This window comes from Crocodylus porosus, unplaced genomic scaffold (genome assembly GCF_001723895.1).
Source record: "Crocodylus porosus isolate Cpor-Errol unplaced genomic scaffold, CroPor_comp1, whole genome shotgun sequence".
Lineage (NCBI taxonomy): Eukaryota > Metazoa > Chordata > Crocodylia > Crocodylidae > Crocodylus > Crocodylus porosus.
In genome coordinates, this window is record NW_017728906.1 from 175,472,782 (window position 1) to 175,491,114 (window position 18,333).

General features: G+C 42.2%; 1 long non-coding RNA gene across 1 annotated transcript; it reads right to left on the bottom strand.

Annotated features, from left to right (window-relative positions):
• Positions 1–711: 711 nt before the first annotated feature.
• Positions 712–18,012, bottom strand: LOC109306338. The gene is made up of 3 exons (XR_002099949.1): positions 17,951–18,012; positions 1,236–1,246; positions 712–722 (listed from the first exon to the last, which is right to left on the bottom strand). It is a non-coding gene; the product is annotated as an uncharacterized LOC109306338 (long non-coding RNA).
• Positions 18,013–18,333: the final 321 nt, after the last annotated feature.

Below are 18,333 nucleotides of genomic sequence, written 5' to 3' on the forward strand. Positions count from 1 at the left end.
GAGTATCATTTCCTTAAGGAACGACCACTCGTCCTGGACACTGAGTTCCCCTGCCCTCAAGGACCCCAGCGCCTCACCCACTAGTCTCCTCAACTTGTTGAAGTTGGCCCTCCTAAAGTCTAGGGCTACCATTTTGCTGCAGGCTCTTGACACCCTGCGCTGGATGGTGAATTCCAGCAAGCAATGATTGCTATCACCCAGGTGGTCAAGAACCTGGAGGCCCTTACCAGGTCATCACCCGTGGCCAGGACCAGGTTCAACAGGGCATTTCCTCTGGTGGGACCATGCACCTCCTGAATTAAGGAGCTAAACTTTAGCAGGACACAAATAATTCTTTATTCAAACACAAGTCATTGGGCTCACAATAGGGTTGACAAGGTGAAATTAATGGTCTATGATATAGAAAAAGTAAGACTAGATGATCTAATGGTTCCTGACGGCATTAAAGTCTCGGAACCTGTGAATGAAATGACAGCTACTATGGGGGAGGTATGATTTAGTTCTTAGTGAATGGAATTCTAGAAATCTATCAGGAATCTAGGAATGATCATAAATGGTTATTGATTAATTCACTTCATGCAACTACCAATATTCAGTATGGGACAAGTAATTTGGTGCACGTCATAACAGTGGAGTAGTTACGTGCAACGAAATGCATGTGTAGACAGTGGCTGAGGTTTGCTGGCGTATGAAGGTGCTACAGTGTGGGGGCTGCCTGCCTGCTAGCTCTGCACTGTAGCACCCTTGTGCCCCAGCCAGCCCCTCCAGAGCAAGCTGAGCCAGAGAGGAGCAGTCCTGGGTATGCAGGCTGACACCCCAGACCTCTTGCCAGCTGGGACTGCTCTGCCCCAGCTCAACGTGTAAATGCTGTGCCCAGGAGCAATAGTTGCAGTGTGAACTGAGCTGGAGTTTATTGCTATGTGCTAATTGCATGTGTAGATGTACCCACTGTGTTCTTCTCTGCCTCAGTTTCTTCATTTGTAACCTGGGGGTGGTGATATTTATTTATCTGACAGAGACACTGAGAGACTCTTTTTAATGGTGTTTTGAGATCCTTGGATGTTAAGTTAAAAATACAAATGGATTTGCTATACTAAAATAATCCTAGGGGGACAGAGATAGAGAGGCATTTTTTTTTCAAAATATGGCCTTCCTTTTATGAATACAGTTTTTAGGCACAAAAAAGCTGTTTTGTGCAAATGAGTCTGTTTACATGCACTCATCCATCACATTACTCTGATGTGGCCTACATCAAACGCCTAAATAGCAAACGCCAAAAAGGGGGCAGCCTAATGAAGACTAGTTTGAAAAGAATGGCATTATACTGCATTTAAGATTAAAGTACATAGGGTTCTGCAGGAAAAGGATGTTTCTAGTGGTTAGAAGTGCCAGAGTCAGAATGCTTGGGGTACCATCTTCACCACACAACATACCACCCTAGTTAACCTGGATGACTGGTGCTTGGTGCCTGGAAATGAGCACTTGGGTTAGCCTATCCCATGCATGAGCATTCCCACAGCAAACCCTTACTATGTTACCATGTTGTTATTATTTATTTACTTGCCTGTGTTTGTCTGGGGCATATTCCATCATCCCTTTTGCTGAGATGCTCTAGGATTCTTTCCAAGTCAGTTGGACCAATTGCAGGAGAACTGTTCTTCCAGGATGAACTGAAGGAGGGACAGTGGAAGAATATTAGTGCTTGAGTATCTTTACCAGCAGCCAGATTTTCCCTGAAGAGTTCCAGCCTGAATGAAGCAGTAGGCTCTAATGTACACCTCCAGCTCTGAGCTTTCTTGCTGGGAGGACAGTAAGTTGGCTAAGACCAGTAAGAGCCAGAGTTAACTCTGCAGCAAAGGCCTACTGCTGGGTTCTAATCTTAAATCTGCCATTGGCTTGAAGTGTGCAATCTTGGACAAGTTACCCAGGCCTCTTTTTGTCTTACATTCCCCCTCCTGTATCTACTGTCATAGACTTGAAATGCTTTGGGATCCTTAAGAGAAAGGAGCCATATAAAATTACCTAAAGTTGCTTATTTTCAAAGAAAACTGGGAAAGTATTTCAGGTGATCAGTTAAGAGTTTAGAAAATAAAGTGTTATTCAGGGCCAGTCTATTAGCATGGATGCCAGCAGGCACTCTCTTCATCAGTTACACAGAGAATGAATGATTTCACACGTCAATGCCATCTTTCCATCAGTGCCCTATAAATGGAGCCATAACAACATCTTGCAGTCTTGCTTGGATGCTTGCAATTGTTTAAGAATCAGAGCAGAAACCGGCACTAAATCATAATCTTTACCACTTGAAAATAGGGTGGTTTTTTCTTTAAAATAGAGCTAAATGTAAGTCTAGCCACTTCTGAAAGATACTGTATCTCATTGCTGTGTAATAACATTTCCAGATCAGTTCATTCTAATTCAAATGAATATTTTAAGAAGACAGGAACAGATCCTCAATAATTACAGGTACACCAGTTTAATTTTCAGACTTCCTGCAAATCTGTTGACACCTCGTAATAGTGGTATTTGTTCATCACACTGATTTTAGATTTCCATGCTGGATTGGTACACCCAATGCATTGCATTGCTAATTCTGTCCCAGCCTCCCTTCCTTTTTCAAAGGCATATGAGAAAACATTTTTCCTTGACAACTGTCTGCCTGCAAATGCATCCAGACAGTGTATTTGCAGGCATTGTTCTCACTGAAGAAGGCATTGGTGGCATTAGAACCTTGAATTTTGAGATTCCTCATAAAAATAGGCCATTTTAGAAATGGTGTTAAGTACTGTCCATAAAACCTTATGGCCGAGATCTTTAAAAGGTATTTAGGCACCACACTCCCATTAATGTTAGGTGCCTCTAAATATCTTTAATGATCTGGGCCTGGTTACCTGATTTTTAAATCCAAGCCCCTCTTTTTATAATCACAGCTTGCTTTCTGTACATATCAGCAGGTGCATTGATATATGGAGGGCAGGCAGGCAGGCAGGCAACTGAACACTGGACCATAACTGAGGTACATCTAGTTCTGCCTCCACAGTTTTTGCCCCCAAATACAAGGACAGAGATCAGGTTAATACTTCACAAATTAGGCTCTAAATCACTCTTTCTCTTTCTTTAAAAAACACCGTTGCTACCCACAAAAGAAGTTTCATCTCCCCTTCAAGATGGGCACAGTTTTAGCAGGGTTAAATGGCTATGCCAAGCAAACCTATCTTTGCTGTTTGGGCTGCAAATGTTAACATACACATGCTCTTCCCAGAGCTCTACTGAGACTATTAACAATGCAGATCCCCAAACTGGGAGGACTATTGAAAGGACACGATAGTTTCAGCTCCAGAGGGAGTTTGTGTAAGTTGACTGTTAGGGAGAGAAGAGACCAATGATTGAAATGACCCAGCTGGATTCTCTTCTCTGGGGGAGAATCTTTCCTGCATTAGGGCAACTACACAGCTTGCCACGGAGTGCCATGGACTTATTTAGTCAGCCACAGAGTGCCATGGACTTATTTAGTCAGCCACAGTAGAGGAGGGTCCTGTAGAGGCACTCCACTGACTCCTATACCTTTCCCTCCAACTGTGAGAAAAAGTGAGGGAAAAGCTGCAGTTAGACTGGCTGGTGGAGAAAAGAAACTAGAGCAGTTGTTCTCAGACTTTTTTAGACTCAAGATACTCTTCATTAGATGCAAGGCACCCCTCAGAAAATGCCAGCTGTTAACTCTCACTTGTTTCTTGACCATGGAGAAGTAAGCGATCTGTCTGTTGCAAAGCCCTGAGCAAGATCACAACTGGCCAGAATGTTTTTAAGACTATGGATTCTGGACTGGGTTTATTTTATTAATCAAGTGTAGCTGCTTGTACACCTAAAAGTGCTAATGTTGCATGGCAGACCACAACACCTGTAAAAAGATTTCACTGCACCCTGGGGTGCCATAGGGCCCTGTCTGAGAATCATTGGACTAGGGTGTCCCTGCCCAATGACATTTCCCAGCTGCCATATAGACCCTTCTGTCTTGTATCTGGGCACCAGTTGCTAGTAAGTGCTCTTTGCTTTAGCAGGGATAAGGCCAGGATGTTTAAACCTCTCCAAGAGGATACTGGAAGCCACTGAGAGATAATAAAGAATCAATTGTGAATACAAGCTGTGGCTTTTGAAATATTTGAGGTACAGACAAACTGTGTGTGTGTTCAACTTTTCCCTATATCACTGAATTTGATTAACATTTTTTCTTAAATGATTCTGATATTCATTGTTAGAGCCAAATACTTTAATTCATTCCCACTCACCCCCAATATAACTCAAATCTGGTAGTCCTGTCAGTCCACTTGCTTTCCAGTGTCTGTCCTCCATGTTCCAATTCATTCACTTAATCAGTATGCAGAACTAGTAGTCAGGAAACCTATATCTTTCCCTGCCTCTATAACATGTTTTCCTTCTATGTTGCCTCGTATGTTATGTATTTTCTCTCTGCCTCTATAACATTTGCCTCATATGTTACCTGAGGCAAACTAGGTGCCTCAGGTTTGCCATTTGTGAACTGGGGAGAGTAAAGATGAACCATATGCATAAAACTTTCAGTAAGGAATAATTTTTTATTATCTTGTACAGGATTATCTGCTGCTGAAAATCCACATGGATTGTTCAACTCCCTTTCTAGCCCAAGCAGCTATTGGGCAGGAAACATCCAGTTGGAGCACTCTCCTATTTTGGAGTAAGAAGAATAAGAAAATACATGAGAGCAGCCATAATCAGAACACAGGTGCTATTAAAAGTTTAGCTGCTAGAGAGAACAAGAGGCTTTTCATCCCTTTCAGCCCAGCCATTGCAAAGCTGCATTAAACAATGAATTTCTATGCTGGTGCTGTAGAGGTGTCAGTCAGCAGCTCTGTTGCTTCTGGGCCTGAAGGTAATAGGTTGACTGAGAAATCTGGACACGTTTGTTCTACCAGGGGATGGTGTGCTGCTGGAGGTAATGCACATCAGATGAGATGTCACACTTTCAGAAGAAGTACAGAGGCATTAAGACAGGGCAGATTCTCTGCTGCATCTCTTCCCCATCCCCAGGAAGAATTTCAGGATGGGAACTGAATATATAAATACCATAGCAAGGCTTGCTGCATGACAGAAGCTATTGGAGAAAAGAAGGACTATTTGCATTGTTATGTTCCAAAGAAACTTGATTATCCAGGTTCATCTATTAACTTAAATGCATGTATTTGGACAGGAAGCTATCCAAATATTATCTGAAATCTATGTATATTCATAGATTTCAGATAATCCAGAGGGCTGAAATACCACATTCTTAGAGTTCTGGCATTTGAAACAGAGAAGGTAGGAGATATTTAAGGGAAAGGGCGAATTTTGAATAACACAGATTCAGCAATGTTTTAAAACAGCTCTTTGGAACTTCATAGGCCCTTCATAAACAGTGATTTTCAATAAGCACATAATTAGAGGTACCACTAATTTGTGAAGCACATGTAAAAATATGTTCAGTTCAGTTTTAACTATGGACAGTCTTTCTCAAAGAACAAGAGGGAGCAAAAATCTCCAATGGAGAATGGTGACAGGGAGAAAGATTCCACCATGGCAGAGAGATGTGAAAATATTTTGATTGTATTGCTTCTTCTAAAAGCCATTAGTGGAACAGAGTGGAAGAAACTGTTAGTTGGGGTATTTTTTTAGCATGTGGCCAAGGGGAGACTGGACACAGCTATCATATCACAATTTAACATTCAGCTCAGTTTCTCTCTGCCTTTCAATCTTTTTGTCTATCTATCATGGTTTGACTAATCCTTTAAATATATTTTTCATTAGTTTCTCAGATAACCAGCAGACATATGGTGCTAATGAGAACTTGAGATTTTTTTCTTTCCCGAACAAGAGCAGCTGGCAAGCAGAATGTAAAATTAAAAAGGAAAAAACTAAGCCCAAGGGAATAGATATAGTAATTAATCACACTAGAATTCTTCAGCTCTCATTTTGATGAGGACAATTAGGTTACATGAGGAGATATTGACTTTAGAAAAAATTCAGGACAGCCTGTGTAAGAGATCTAAATGGGCTAACACGAAATGAATGTCTGATACATCAAATGGTATCAAAACTAAGGATGCTGATAGCTGTGAAAATGATCAATTTCTTGCTCAGATTTTGCTGTAAAGTAGGCTTGCAGGTAATGGTAGGCCCTCCTGATGCTGGTCATGTGCTACAGAACAGCACATTTGCTATGCAACATAAAACAGCAAGAGCACTTCCTTTGGATTCATGGACTTTAAAGTCCAAAGGGACCATTCTGATTATTTGGGCTGAATTTCTGCTTTCCTTGGGTCATAGACCTCCACCAAGTCATTTTTGCATCAAGCCCAGATCTTCTGCTTGAACTATTAGAAAGCTTGATTTCTAAAGGTTTTAATTTAGTGTGTGTTTACACTGAAGTTGGGATGTGACTGCAGCTCAAGTAGGCATACACAAGTTAGCTTTAGACTAACTTGGTATCAGGTACTAACAATAGTGTAGTGGTGTTACTTTAAATTTCAATTGCCAGATCATGAGCAAGACCTTATAAAGGGGGATAAGGCAAAATGCCACATTTATTGATTACATGAAATAGACATAGAGGTTTGGACACACCACTCATATGGACACACAAAAATCATCATGCACAAAACTTACATGCAGGCACACACAAACACAAAACAACCATTCCAGTCAGACGTTATAGTTACTAGCAGCAGTTGTTCAATAATAGCCCTGGGTGGCTAGCCCTATTGAGAAAGAGAAAGATCTTGGAGATAACAGCTGGGAGCAGGGTGAAACAGATGTGTCTGTGCTCTGATGAAACAGTAGTTGAGAGAGAGAGAGACTCATCCAACTTGGCATTTTCAAAGTTTTCTTTTAAAGGGATTGGTATCCTTTGTTTCAGTGCTTTGGGGTTTTTCCATACCCAGCTTCTGTTTTTGCCGTTGTTCTTCATTCGTCTTCAGCTTATCTCAGCCCAAGGTTAGTTTGGTCGACAATGTTGGTATCTCAGTCTTGGAGTGTCCTTGATACCCATCTGGCAGAATAGGTGCATTCCTTCTCACTATCTTCTTTGTGCCCTAGGCGTGAAAGGGATTCTTCAGCCATTAATTCATCAGTTTACTGACTGGTAACTTAAATTTGGTGCCTTGTTGTGTACATAAGCAGTTAAATCTTTTCGCATCTCTGTGTCATTCTCTCACTATTCACCTTTTTACACACCCTCATGCATCAAGGCTATTCATAGTTCATTCACTTATGTCAAGCAGAAAGATACAAAATGGAGTTTTCAAGTTATTTACAGAACAAAAACTAATATGGTTACATTTTACTGCTATTACACTTTAACATCAGCTACATTAGTTCAGTTCATGCTACAGTGGCAGCAGTACACAGTTCACAGGTGAGTACGTAGACGGTTTGCCCATGCTCAGTTGTTATGTCTATGCTGTTATTATTGTCAGAGATAGATAATTTAAAACTAGCTGAGATTTCTACATGAGTTCCAGACACAACTTTAATAGTAATATAGACATACCGTTAATGACTTCAACTCACGGAGAATCCATGCAAGTTTACAGTGGCTAACTGCCCTCACTGTTAATAATATACCTCTAATATGAATTATCTAGCATCAGCTTGCACCCATTGCAGCTCATTATACCTTTTTCTGGCTATTTTAATAGACATCTCCAATAAAAAACTCTCTCTGTGTAGATACTTGGAGCCTAAGATCAAGTCACCTTTTAACTTTGCTTTGGATAAACTGACTAGATAGAAGTTAAATTGATAATGGATGGGATATTTGGTATGCTATGATGGCCCTTTGTCCAACATCAGGTTCTTTAAATTGTGTACTTTAAAGACCTCAGTTGGCTGGGCCATTAATATCTCAACAGGCTTTCATTCTCACTGTGATGTGCCATGGTAAGTGTATTTATTATGGTCATTGTTTGTTGCTCTCAGGAGTAGAACAAGTATTTCTTTGACTAGTTGATAGTTGTGTTACCCCTGTCCACCAGACTTCAGGTTGATATTAGATTGTTTGTGAGAACTGATGGGTCTAGATGTGTTAAACTCTCTGAAATACCCTACTGCCTCAAAGTTTGTCATTTGTACTTCTGTAGATGTGCACAAAGAAAATGGTAAGATGCTACCATTCTCAGTTGGCAGTGTTCAATACCCATTTCACATCTGTTAAAAAAGGCAATGGAAAATGTGCTAGATGTAGAGAATCATTTCCTTAGATCCTACCAGTGTTCTCTGAAAGTATTCAGAGAAATGTAAATGCCAGCTCTTTTCTTTTTCAATAGTCCTACAAAATGGCCTGGTACCACTTTCCTGTATATAGAAACTAATAATAGAGTAATGATAGTGATGATAAGATTGATTAATAATAACCCCCCACACATCTTTACGTGAGAAAGGCAAGGAGAGTATAGGCATTCAGGCAGATAATGTGACTAATATAATTTTCTTGGTGCTCTGATATCATAGAAAAAGGTCTATTAGAGACTGATTAGAGCACTCATATGTAAAAGATTTGACAGAACAGTAGGCCCACATCAAAACAACATGATTTTTCCAACACAAGTCTTCACTTTTGACAACCACACCTCATATATAAATCTGTAGCAAGGAGCCTATGAAAACTTGGCTCCAGTGCAGCAAAAAGGAAAATTTCTATTGTCTTCAGTAAAGCCAAGTTTTCATTCTAAAGGCATGTCTACAAATGACCATGCTGGCAAGTGCCACAGTGAAGCACAGCAAGCAGAATAAATGTACTGTTAGAACCCTTTATATAGTACTGACTGCACACTAATAAGCACACCCAAGACAGCTTATTGATATGCTCCTAGTACTACTTTGAGGGTAGCTGTTTGACATCCCTTTGGGGTGTTCCATGCTATACTTCATTTGGACACTTTGTAGTATGACCCTTCGGTGGAATAGACATACCCAAAAGTCTGTAACTGGAAGCCACTAGTGTAGTTTGACCCTTATATTTTGAGGAACAGTAGCTAGTGCTATTTGTTGCCAGATGCATACCATGCCAGCTACATTTCAAGGTGAGGCAAACTCTTCCAGTGCTCAGTGACCTGTGCAGGAGTTTTGTTTATATGGCCTCTTTATACTGAGGTGTATCAATTACAGTTGTCTTATAGAGCTAATTGTTCAGGCATTTAAATCCTAAACTTTCTGTCCAACTCCTACTCAGCCTTCTAGATACCAAAGGCCTTAGCCTCTGTTCATCCAAGGAATAGCCATCTGCCTCAAAAGGGTAATACTAGTACTCCCCAAGAAATTCATAGCTTTCCCATTATTTCAATGGTGAGATTTATACTTTTCCAAAGATGCAACCTATTCCACCTTCCAGAAGTTCTGACATTTAAAAGCCTAATGCAACTATAGAGATGGATCCTACTCTGTTCATGGAAGTGATTTGCCCTCCATTCGCTCAATAGGCAGCCTTAGAACAGCCAAAGCTAACTCCATGACATTTGGATCCTTCCTTGTCGGAAGGATCCAAATGTCATGGAGTTAGCCAGAGGAGACACTGGCAGGGGATTCAGTGCTTCAGCAGCAAGATGTCTACCTTACCCAGTGCATTTAAAAGACAGACAGAAGTACAGTGACCTCAGCATAAAGAAATGCCTCCCCTTGTGGTGGTTCTACTGCTCCTCCACTAGTCTAGCAGTTAGAGCATGTACCCAGCAGGAGATGTAGCTCCTAGTTCTAAGGGATCAGGGGGAGGGGGGCACAGAGGAGGAGGAGGTATTTTAATTAGAGTGGTTCCTGGGAGCTTCTCTAATTAAAATGCCTGCGGTGTCTTGTGTATTCAGTGTCCCCTGTTTCAACATGGTGGCTGGGGCTTGTCATTTGACAAGCTTTAGTTAAAGCACCCCTGCCACCATTTTGACATGCAGAGACACTGAATACACAAGAGGGACACTGAATACACAAGATGCTGTAGCACGCTGGAGTGTTCTGATTAGAACTCCAACACATTTGAATCAGAACACGTTGGAGCATGCCTAAAAGTACTCTTAGTCTCCACCCCCGTATCCCTAAATTAGTTTGAACCTAGCCTGTGCTTTTACCAGAACTGTGCATCCTTCACCCTTCCTGCTAAAGGTCACTGTCTGGGCAGCTAGGACTGAAAACTTTTGTAGGCTCAGAAGGAGAGCAAGCAAGCAAGGAGAAGTCTGGCCTCTAGGGCCCAGTCCTGGGAAGAAATGATCACTCAGTTCAGTCCCTTGTTCTCCTACTACTCTCATTCACTTTATATTAAGTAGTCATGAGATCAACAGCACTGAAGGCAGGGACTGGAACCCAGGGATCCTATTTCTTAGACAAGTGTCTTAATCGTTAGGCTATTGTACAAAAGGTTGACATTATAAAAATACCAATGGTCTTAGGTCTTATATTCACCCAGGTCCTTCCCATCACCTTAGCCTGTCATACCCCAGTCTGTATTCATGCAATTATTTCATCCCAAGTGCAGGACTTTGCACATGTCCTTACTGAATTTCATCTGGTTGAATGCAGACCATTTCTCCAGTCAATTCAGATTATTCTGGATCATAGCCCTGCCCTTTAGAGTGTCTGCAATTTTCCCCAGTTTGGTCTCATTTACAAAACTGCTAAGCACGCAATCAATCCTATCATCCAAATCATTAATGAAGATATTAAACAGTACTGGACCCAAGGGAGAACCCTGGGAAACCTTGCTTGACATCATCTCCAAACTAGACACTGGGCCATTGATAACTATTAGTTGATCACGATGATCCAACTAGTTATGTACTCACTTTACAGTACCTCAGTCTGTATTTCCTTAACTTAACCCAAATGTCATGGAAGACAGTATCTCCATGGGAGACCTTGCTGAAGTTGAGGTATATCAAATCCACTGTTCTTCTCCATCCACAGGGCCTGTGAGGACTAACTCACTCTTGCTGAATCCATGCTTGCTGTTCCTAATTACCTTGTACTCCTTTATGTGCTTCACAATAGATTCCTTGAGGACTTCATAGTTTCATAGTTGGTAGGGTCGGAAGAGACCTGAGCAGATCATCAAGTTTGATACCCTGCCATGGGCAGGAAAGAATTCTGGGGTCAAACGACCCTGGCTAAGTGATTATCTAGTCTCCTTTTGAAGACCCCCCCAAGATAGGAGCAAGCACCACTTCCCTTGGAAGCTGGTTCTAGATCTAGGCCTCCCTGACTGTGAAGTAGCGCTTCCTGATGTCTGGCTTGAACCTACTCTCAGTCAACTTGTGGCCATTATTTCTAGTTACATCTGGTAGTGCTCGGAGGAGCAGGGACTCTCCCATTCCCCGCTGGTCCCCCCTGGCAAGTTTATAGATGGCCACCAGATCCCCTCTCAGCCTTCTCTTGTGGAGGCTGAATAGGTTCAGGCCCCATAGCCTCTCCTTGTAGGGCCTGCCCTGCTGCCCCCGATCATGCGAGTGGCCCTCCTCTGGACCCTCTCCATGCTGTCCACATCCCTCCTGAAGTGCGACACCCAGAACTGGACGCAGTACTCCAACTGCGGCCTGATCAATGTCTCATTGAGTGGGAGGATCATCTCCTTGGACCTGCTTGTGATGTATCTGTGGATGCATGACAAGGTGCGGTTAGCCTTCCTGACCGTGTCCTCACATTGGCGGCCTGTGTTCGTCTTGGAATCAATGATGACTCCAAGATCCTTTTCTGCCTCTGCACTGACAAGAAGGGAGCATCCTATTCTCATCCGCCCAACCCTGTAACCTGTCCAGATCTAGTTGTAGCCTGTCCCTCCCTTCTGTTATGCCCACTTCTCCCCACATCTTAGTGTCATCTGTGAATATGAACAAGGTGCTTTTCACCCACTCGTCCAAGTCGCTGATGAAGATATTGAACAGCACAGGCCCGAGGACCGAGCCCAGGGGGACCCCACTGGCCACATCCCTCCAGGTCGAAAATGACCGGTCCACCACCGCTCTCTGGGTGTGGCCCTCCAGTTAATTTGCAATCCATCTGACTGTGTAGGCATCAATGCCACAGTTGCTGAATTTTTTAATGAGAATGGGGTGAGAGAGAGTGTTGAAGGCCTTCCTAAAGTCCATAAAGACTATGTCCACCGTGACACCTGCGTCCAAGGATTTTGTTCTTTGCTAGTAACAAATGTCTTATGGGCCTTAATGAAACATGGTATGAAAGAAACCTCACTGCACCATTAATGAGCACCCTACAAAGAAGAGGCATAGGGTGGAGGGATGACAGAAAGATTATAAAAACTTGGTGGATTTAGACATTTGGCACATGAAAACAAACCAGCTCTGGGCCTGGAAACCACTTCCACATACTGCCCTCAGCACAGAAAGTCCCATGTGAATATCAGAAAGACCTCTAGTAAGGTGCTAACATCAGGGATGAAAATCTAATACTATTTGTACTGTTTGTCACAAGAAAATGATAAAACCTATTGTGAATGATGAAGATTAGCAAGACTTGGCAGAGGCACTAAATCTTCTCCTCCTCCTTATGATGATCATATTAATCATTTGTGCTACATACTGTGCTGAAAAAGAGGGATTCCTCAGTGTGCCCTTCTGTTGCACAGTGCACATTGCAAATGGAACTCTCTCTTTGCATCCAAGACCCCCTATAAGCTCTCTGTAGGTAAAAATGGATGTTTATATTGATTGTACTTATTCAAATCAGCACCATACATATAAAGTAGTATTTAGGTGACCCTTTAGCACTTCAGTACATTTTTCAAGGCAAAATTGCCTGAAATAATGTTTGAATCTCCTCAGGGGTTCTGCAGCTATTGACAGTATCTGCTGTCTTGCATAATACAGTTCAGGGGCAGAAATGTTTCTTACGCTATAAGCATAGCCTGTGAATCTGCAAAGACCCAAATATAAGACACTTGTCTTAAAAAGTGTGGCAAAGACCAAACTGAAAAGCAACAAAGAAACAGTGCACTTGGAAACTTGGAGTCATGCAGGCTTCTTTTCTTTGATATGAAGTTTTTTGTAAATTGTTTAAAGACTGTATTTTTTATGTTTTGGGGGAAAACATCACAGTATTAAATAGCTGGTAGATAACAGGTTTGTGCAGAACAGAAGTAATTGTAGGCCAAAAATCAGCATTCAAAAGGAGACCAAATGGATCAAAATATCAGTGGGTGCATCTACACATGCAATTAATGTTTAGGTAAACTCTGTGTGCTGCTCCTGGACACTGTATCTATGTGTGCATTCAGGACAGCAGCACTTTGCATGAGGGCAGAGGAGGCCTGGGCTGATAGCAGGCTCAGCGGGTCAGCCCTAGGCTCCAGGTGGCAGTACAGGCAACCCCTGCTTAGCACTGTTAATTGGTTCCTGAAAAACCGAGTGTTAAGTGAAATGAGTGTTAAGTGAAACCAGAAGTATTTGACGACCCACAATGGCAACCACAATTGTTTTTAATGAACCAAGATGCAACCAACTTAAAAGGAGCATTATAGTAACATAATGCTATGCGAAGCAGTGTTACATGGGGGTTGCCTGTATTGGGTAGCAGGGGGGCTGGCTGAGGCATGAGAGTGCTGGACGTGCGGATCTGTGTGGCTAGTCAGCAGGCAGGAGTGTAGCTCCTTGCTGTCTGAGCTGCCTGGGCACAATTTGCACCCAGGTCAGCATTTATACTTGTGTTTCACTGCAATGAATAGCTCCCCGACAGTATTATCTTATGTTGGAGTTAATTAATTTATTTCACATGTAGACAGTGATGCTTTACTGTGGAGTAAATTAGTCTACTCTGCAGTGAAGTGCACATGAGGTGCACCTAGTACAAGCATATGGCAGCTTCTGTCAACAGCTTACTGGTTTGAAATGGGCCCAGGTCAGTGGAGACAGGCACAAATGTCCATCTGATGTCCTTTTGGAGCCAAATAGATAGTATGTGAAAAAGGCACCCATCTCCAACTTGGAGATGGCAAATGCAAATATGGCCTATAATTGGCTCTGATAAATAATAAGCAATCTCAGTTTTGAGACAACTGGCCACAGAAATGGAAATTCTGCTTCCTGTCTAAAAATGACTCCTCACAGTCACTGTCCCGGGGGTGGTTGAACAGAGGAAATCCATTTCCATTGAGTTTCACACCTTCCATGAGCATTTGGTTCATTTTAAAAACAAAAGAGATTAACAAATACTGTAGAAAGTCACGACTGAGGGAGAGGCTATCTTGTCTATCCTGGCATGCTGTTGTCAGTAATTAAGCAAGTTTTTTTCTTAGTGCCTGAGCAAAGGACTTGCTGTAACATATGCAGTTTGTGCACGTACCTGATTTTACTGACTGTGATCTTGAGAGCTATGAGAAAAATATTGACACACCAGGATTTAAGCACACAGAATGATGTCAAAAGAAGTTCACATTGCTGTATTAAAAATGCAATGGCTACTGTGCAGAGGGCTTATCTTGCCAACACTTTTTATCTCAGCTAAGGCAGTAGATGAACTCCCTAAAAGAAAAAAAACCCCAACTATCAAAACATTTGGTGACAATTGTAGTGTCCCTAGCTGACAGTTCAGTATATGCGGGAGCTATGGGATTTTGCCTAACCTTAACTGGGAGTTGAGAGAGGGTTACAGGTCTTGTCATGCCCCTGGCAGAGACTTCTTCTCCCCTCATTATTCCTTTCCTGCAGCTGCCTGGTTAGTTTATTCTGGAATATAACACTCTCTACTTAACCGGACTTTTTCCAGGAATCTTTTAGGCCCAAGTGCTGTAGTAAGGCTGTCCCAGAGGTCTGGTAAATTAATTTTGGACAGGTAATACAGGATACCATAAAATATATGTTTATATTGACCAAAGATTTTTATGGATGACTCTCATTTCAGTACATGCAATAGAGTCTACCAACAGATCAATGCACAGTGCTTTGGATTCTTTTAGGAGGGTAGTCATGGATAACATCAGATTGTTAGCATGGAGTTGATAAAATTATCAGCATATTTTTTGCCATGAAGTTTGTGATTATGCCACAAGGTGCCATTAGGGGACATGGAAACTTAACAGGCCACATAAGCTGTTATACTAATATATATTATATTTAGTTAGGAGTTCCAGGGAAAATACTCACAGATTGAGGAATAAATGTTTACACGCTGATTAAGGGTGTTCCTAAATAAGGAGATAGGACAAAAAGTATAAAATTGACACTAGCCATTCTTGAGTGAGTAGTTTAGGGGTAGTTTTGTCAGACATTTCCATGCTCTGTAGAGGTTAGGACAAGTGTTTACTTTTTCTGCTATGTTCAAGCAGAAACTTTTCAAGTCTAAATGTGTTTAAGGTCTGATATATTTAGGTGAGCAGGCACATGTTTGTAGTGCTATCAACCAAACTTTTGTAAGATAAGCTACTTTTAATTTATATGGGAGATTTTCAATTTGAAATAACCTTGTTATAGCTATGTGAAGAGATAAAAGGTGCCCCAGAAATTCTTTACTTCTTCACGTCACTGCTTTAAATGCATCTATGACCCGCAGTTCTGCCTGAGAACTGAAGTGTGACAGTATGTGCTTCCCTAGAGCCTGCTGGCTGAGTCACAACTCCCACTGCTTGGGAACTCTTCACCACCCTTCCCAAATGCAGGCTGTGCCATAGCAGCCACAACATAATTCTTTCTTGATGATATGCAGGCAATGAGAGAGAAGCCAATATCACCTAGGTCTATTTGTTATTTTTCCCAGTGAAAAGAAATTCTCTTTTTTTTCATTGCCAAATGACTGTATGTGCTATACATTGCACCTGTCAGTCTTCTGTCTATATTACCTGCATTAACCTAGTAACGTGTGGGATGCCCCTGAGAACAAGCGTGTACATTATCACCTGCCAAGGTGGATGCAAAGTTACCTTTTTCAGCTATGTATATAATCCATTCTTGGTGACACTGAACTGCGATCTATCACATTTGTGTTAGCATGTTGACAAGTCACTATATTTCTTAGCTGAATAAACTACAGCAATGCTGTGAGATTTTGTTCTAAGAACACATCTTGTGTTCCTAGAAAACAATGTGAAACAGGCTGCAAAAATGGGTGTAAATACTGAAATGATGAGGTATTTCTGTCTGCTTCTTAAGCAATAGGCTGCATCATACAGAGAATCCAGCAAGTCCAATCAGTATTATTTGCATTGTATATGATTATACCACTCATTGATTAATAGTTTTATTATGATGTAAGCTGATCCTGGAACTGTCTGGAGTTGGTTTCAAATAACCAAAAAAATAATATTGGAAGTTAATATAAGGCAGCTGCTATAAATGTGGTAAAGAATCAAGTAAAGATGGTTCTGAATGAGCTAGTCACCTTTGTTCTGGCATTATATTTTTGTTTCTGTTCTCCCTACTTAATCTTCTCGTCTCCCAAATTGTGAATTGATGCTGGGTTGACTCTGCTCCTGGAACAAGGCCTTGTCAAGGAGAAATGTTATACGTGCAGCCCTAAACCTAGTCAGGGCTGAGTCTTCTTTGATGTTGGGTAAGATGGTCCACAATCCCAAATTGCTGCTACAAATTCATTGCATTGCAGATTCTGGAGTTTTGTCATAGACTAATCAAGCAACTAAAGGATTTCTGTGGAGATTAGCTGACTTTTCATATATTTAAAGGCCAGCAAAGCAGGTGGATAATCTAGTCTGATCTGCATATCACAGGCCATTACATTTTTCCTTGTTCTTCCTGTTTTGAGCCCCCAAACTTTTGTTTGACTAAGCTGTGGCTTGTATTTGGCTATAAGGTACTTTTGAAAAAGATTCAATATTCATTTGAAGAGATTCAGAAACAGAGAATCCACGATTTCACCTGGTAGTTTTTTCCACCTTCTGTGCTAAAAAGAAAAAGGATCTGGGCCTTATTTCTAATTTGCATTTTTCTGATATCTGCACCAAGCTATTGGGTCCTGTCCTGCTGCCAGACTTGTTTATGAATTTTACATTAGGCAGGCAATCAGGTACAAAAGAGGAATAAGCCTGGCAATAGATATTAGAACAGAGGTGGCCAACCCATGGCACATATGCCACAGGCAGCTGGCGGGGGGGGACCAGGGCAGGGGCAAGCTGTAACTCATTCAAGTGGTGTGGGATGTCACAGATAATAGGAGACAGGGACAGTAGGACCTATGGGGAGCCAGCAGCAGGAGGCAGCAGCCCAGCCCCACCCTACCCTTAGCCAGTTCCCTGCCCCCATACTGCTCCAGCACCACATGGCTCCAGACTATGGGAGCATGGGGCTGCATCAATATGGGGTGTATGTATTTGTGTGTAGGGAGAGTGTGTGTGTGTGTCTGTGTGTTTGTAGGGTGAGTGCCACATGCACACCCCACCATACACATGCATGCACACCGCCCCTTGTGCTACCATACATGCAGATCCTGACATCCACACCCCCTCACACACCCCAGCCACCCTTCTCCCCCCCCCGGGCTTCCACAAACCCCACATGTTCCCTCACCCCACACCCCCACACCTTTCCACCCCCACAGACACACCCACATGCTCCCTCACCCCACATACCCACACAACCACAAACTCCCCACAAACCTAAACAGCTCCCCACAAACCTAGACCTACCTCCCAACAATATACAAAAGTAAGACTTCATTTTGAGCTATTATATACAATCACCTCTATGTACACCACAAAAACACATGTAAACCAGGACAAAATATTTTTTGAAATCAAATTAATGAATGTTTTAGATGTTCACTTTTTAGAGTATAATTTGGTATTTTTCTGGCTTTGAGATGGCAAAACCCCTGGCTGAAAGGAGTACTTGTGGGGGCAAGGGGAGGGACTTCTGATGGCAAAGGTTAGGGGATGGGACTTTTGGTCCCAAGATGGTGACCATGGGGCGAGGCACCTGTCAAGGGGTGGGGCTACCAATGCAACCCTTGACAGCTTGCCAAAACTTGGTAAGTGGCCTTTTGCCTGAATTAATTGCCCGCCCCAGTGAAACAGTGTCAGGTATACCTCTGGCGACAGGGATCAGAGTGCTACTTGGTTAGGGTCAGTGTTGAACTTGTGGCATGCCTGCCAGAAAAGGCTCATTACTACTCTACTAGAACCTAATATCTCCCTTCCCTGGGGAAGTGCTCAGTCCTGGACTAGAGAGTGTACCTTCCATGTTGTCTTTCTGGCCCCATGACTTGCATTCCTTTCTGTCCAATGCCCCAGCTTCAACAGTGAGGGTGCAGGATGCCCCACCCCAGATTCTTCTGCCTGGTGATTATAGCAGTCTCCTAAGAGGTGGGAAATGAGCATTTGGGTCCCAT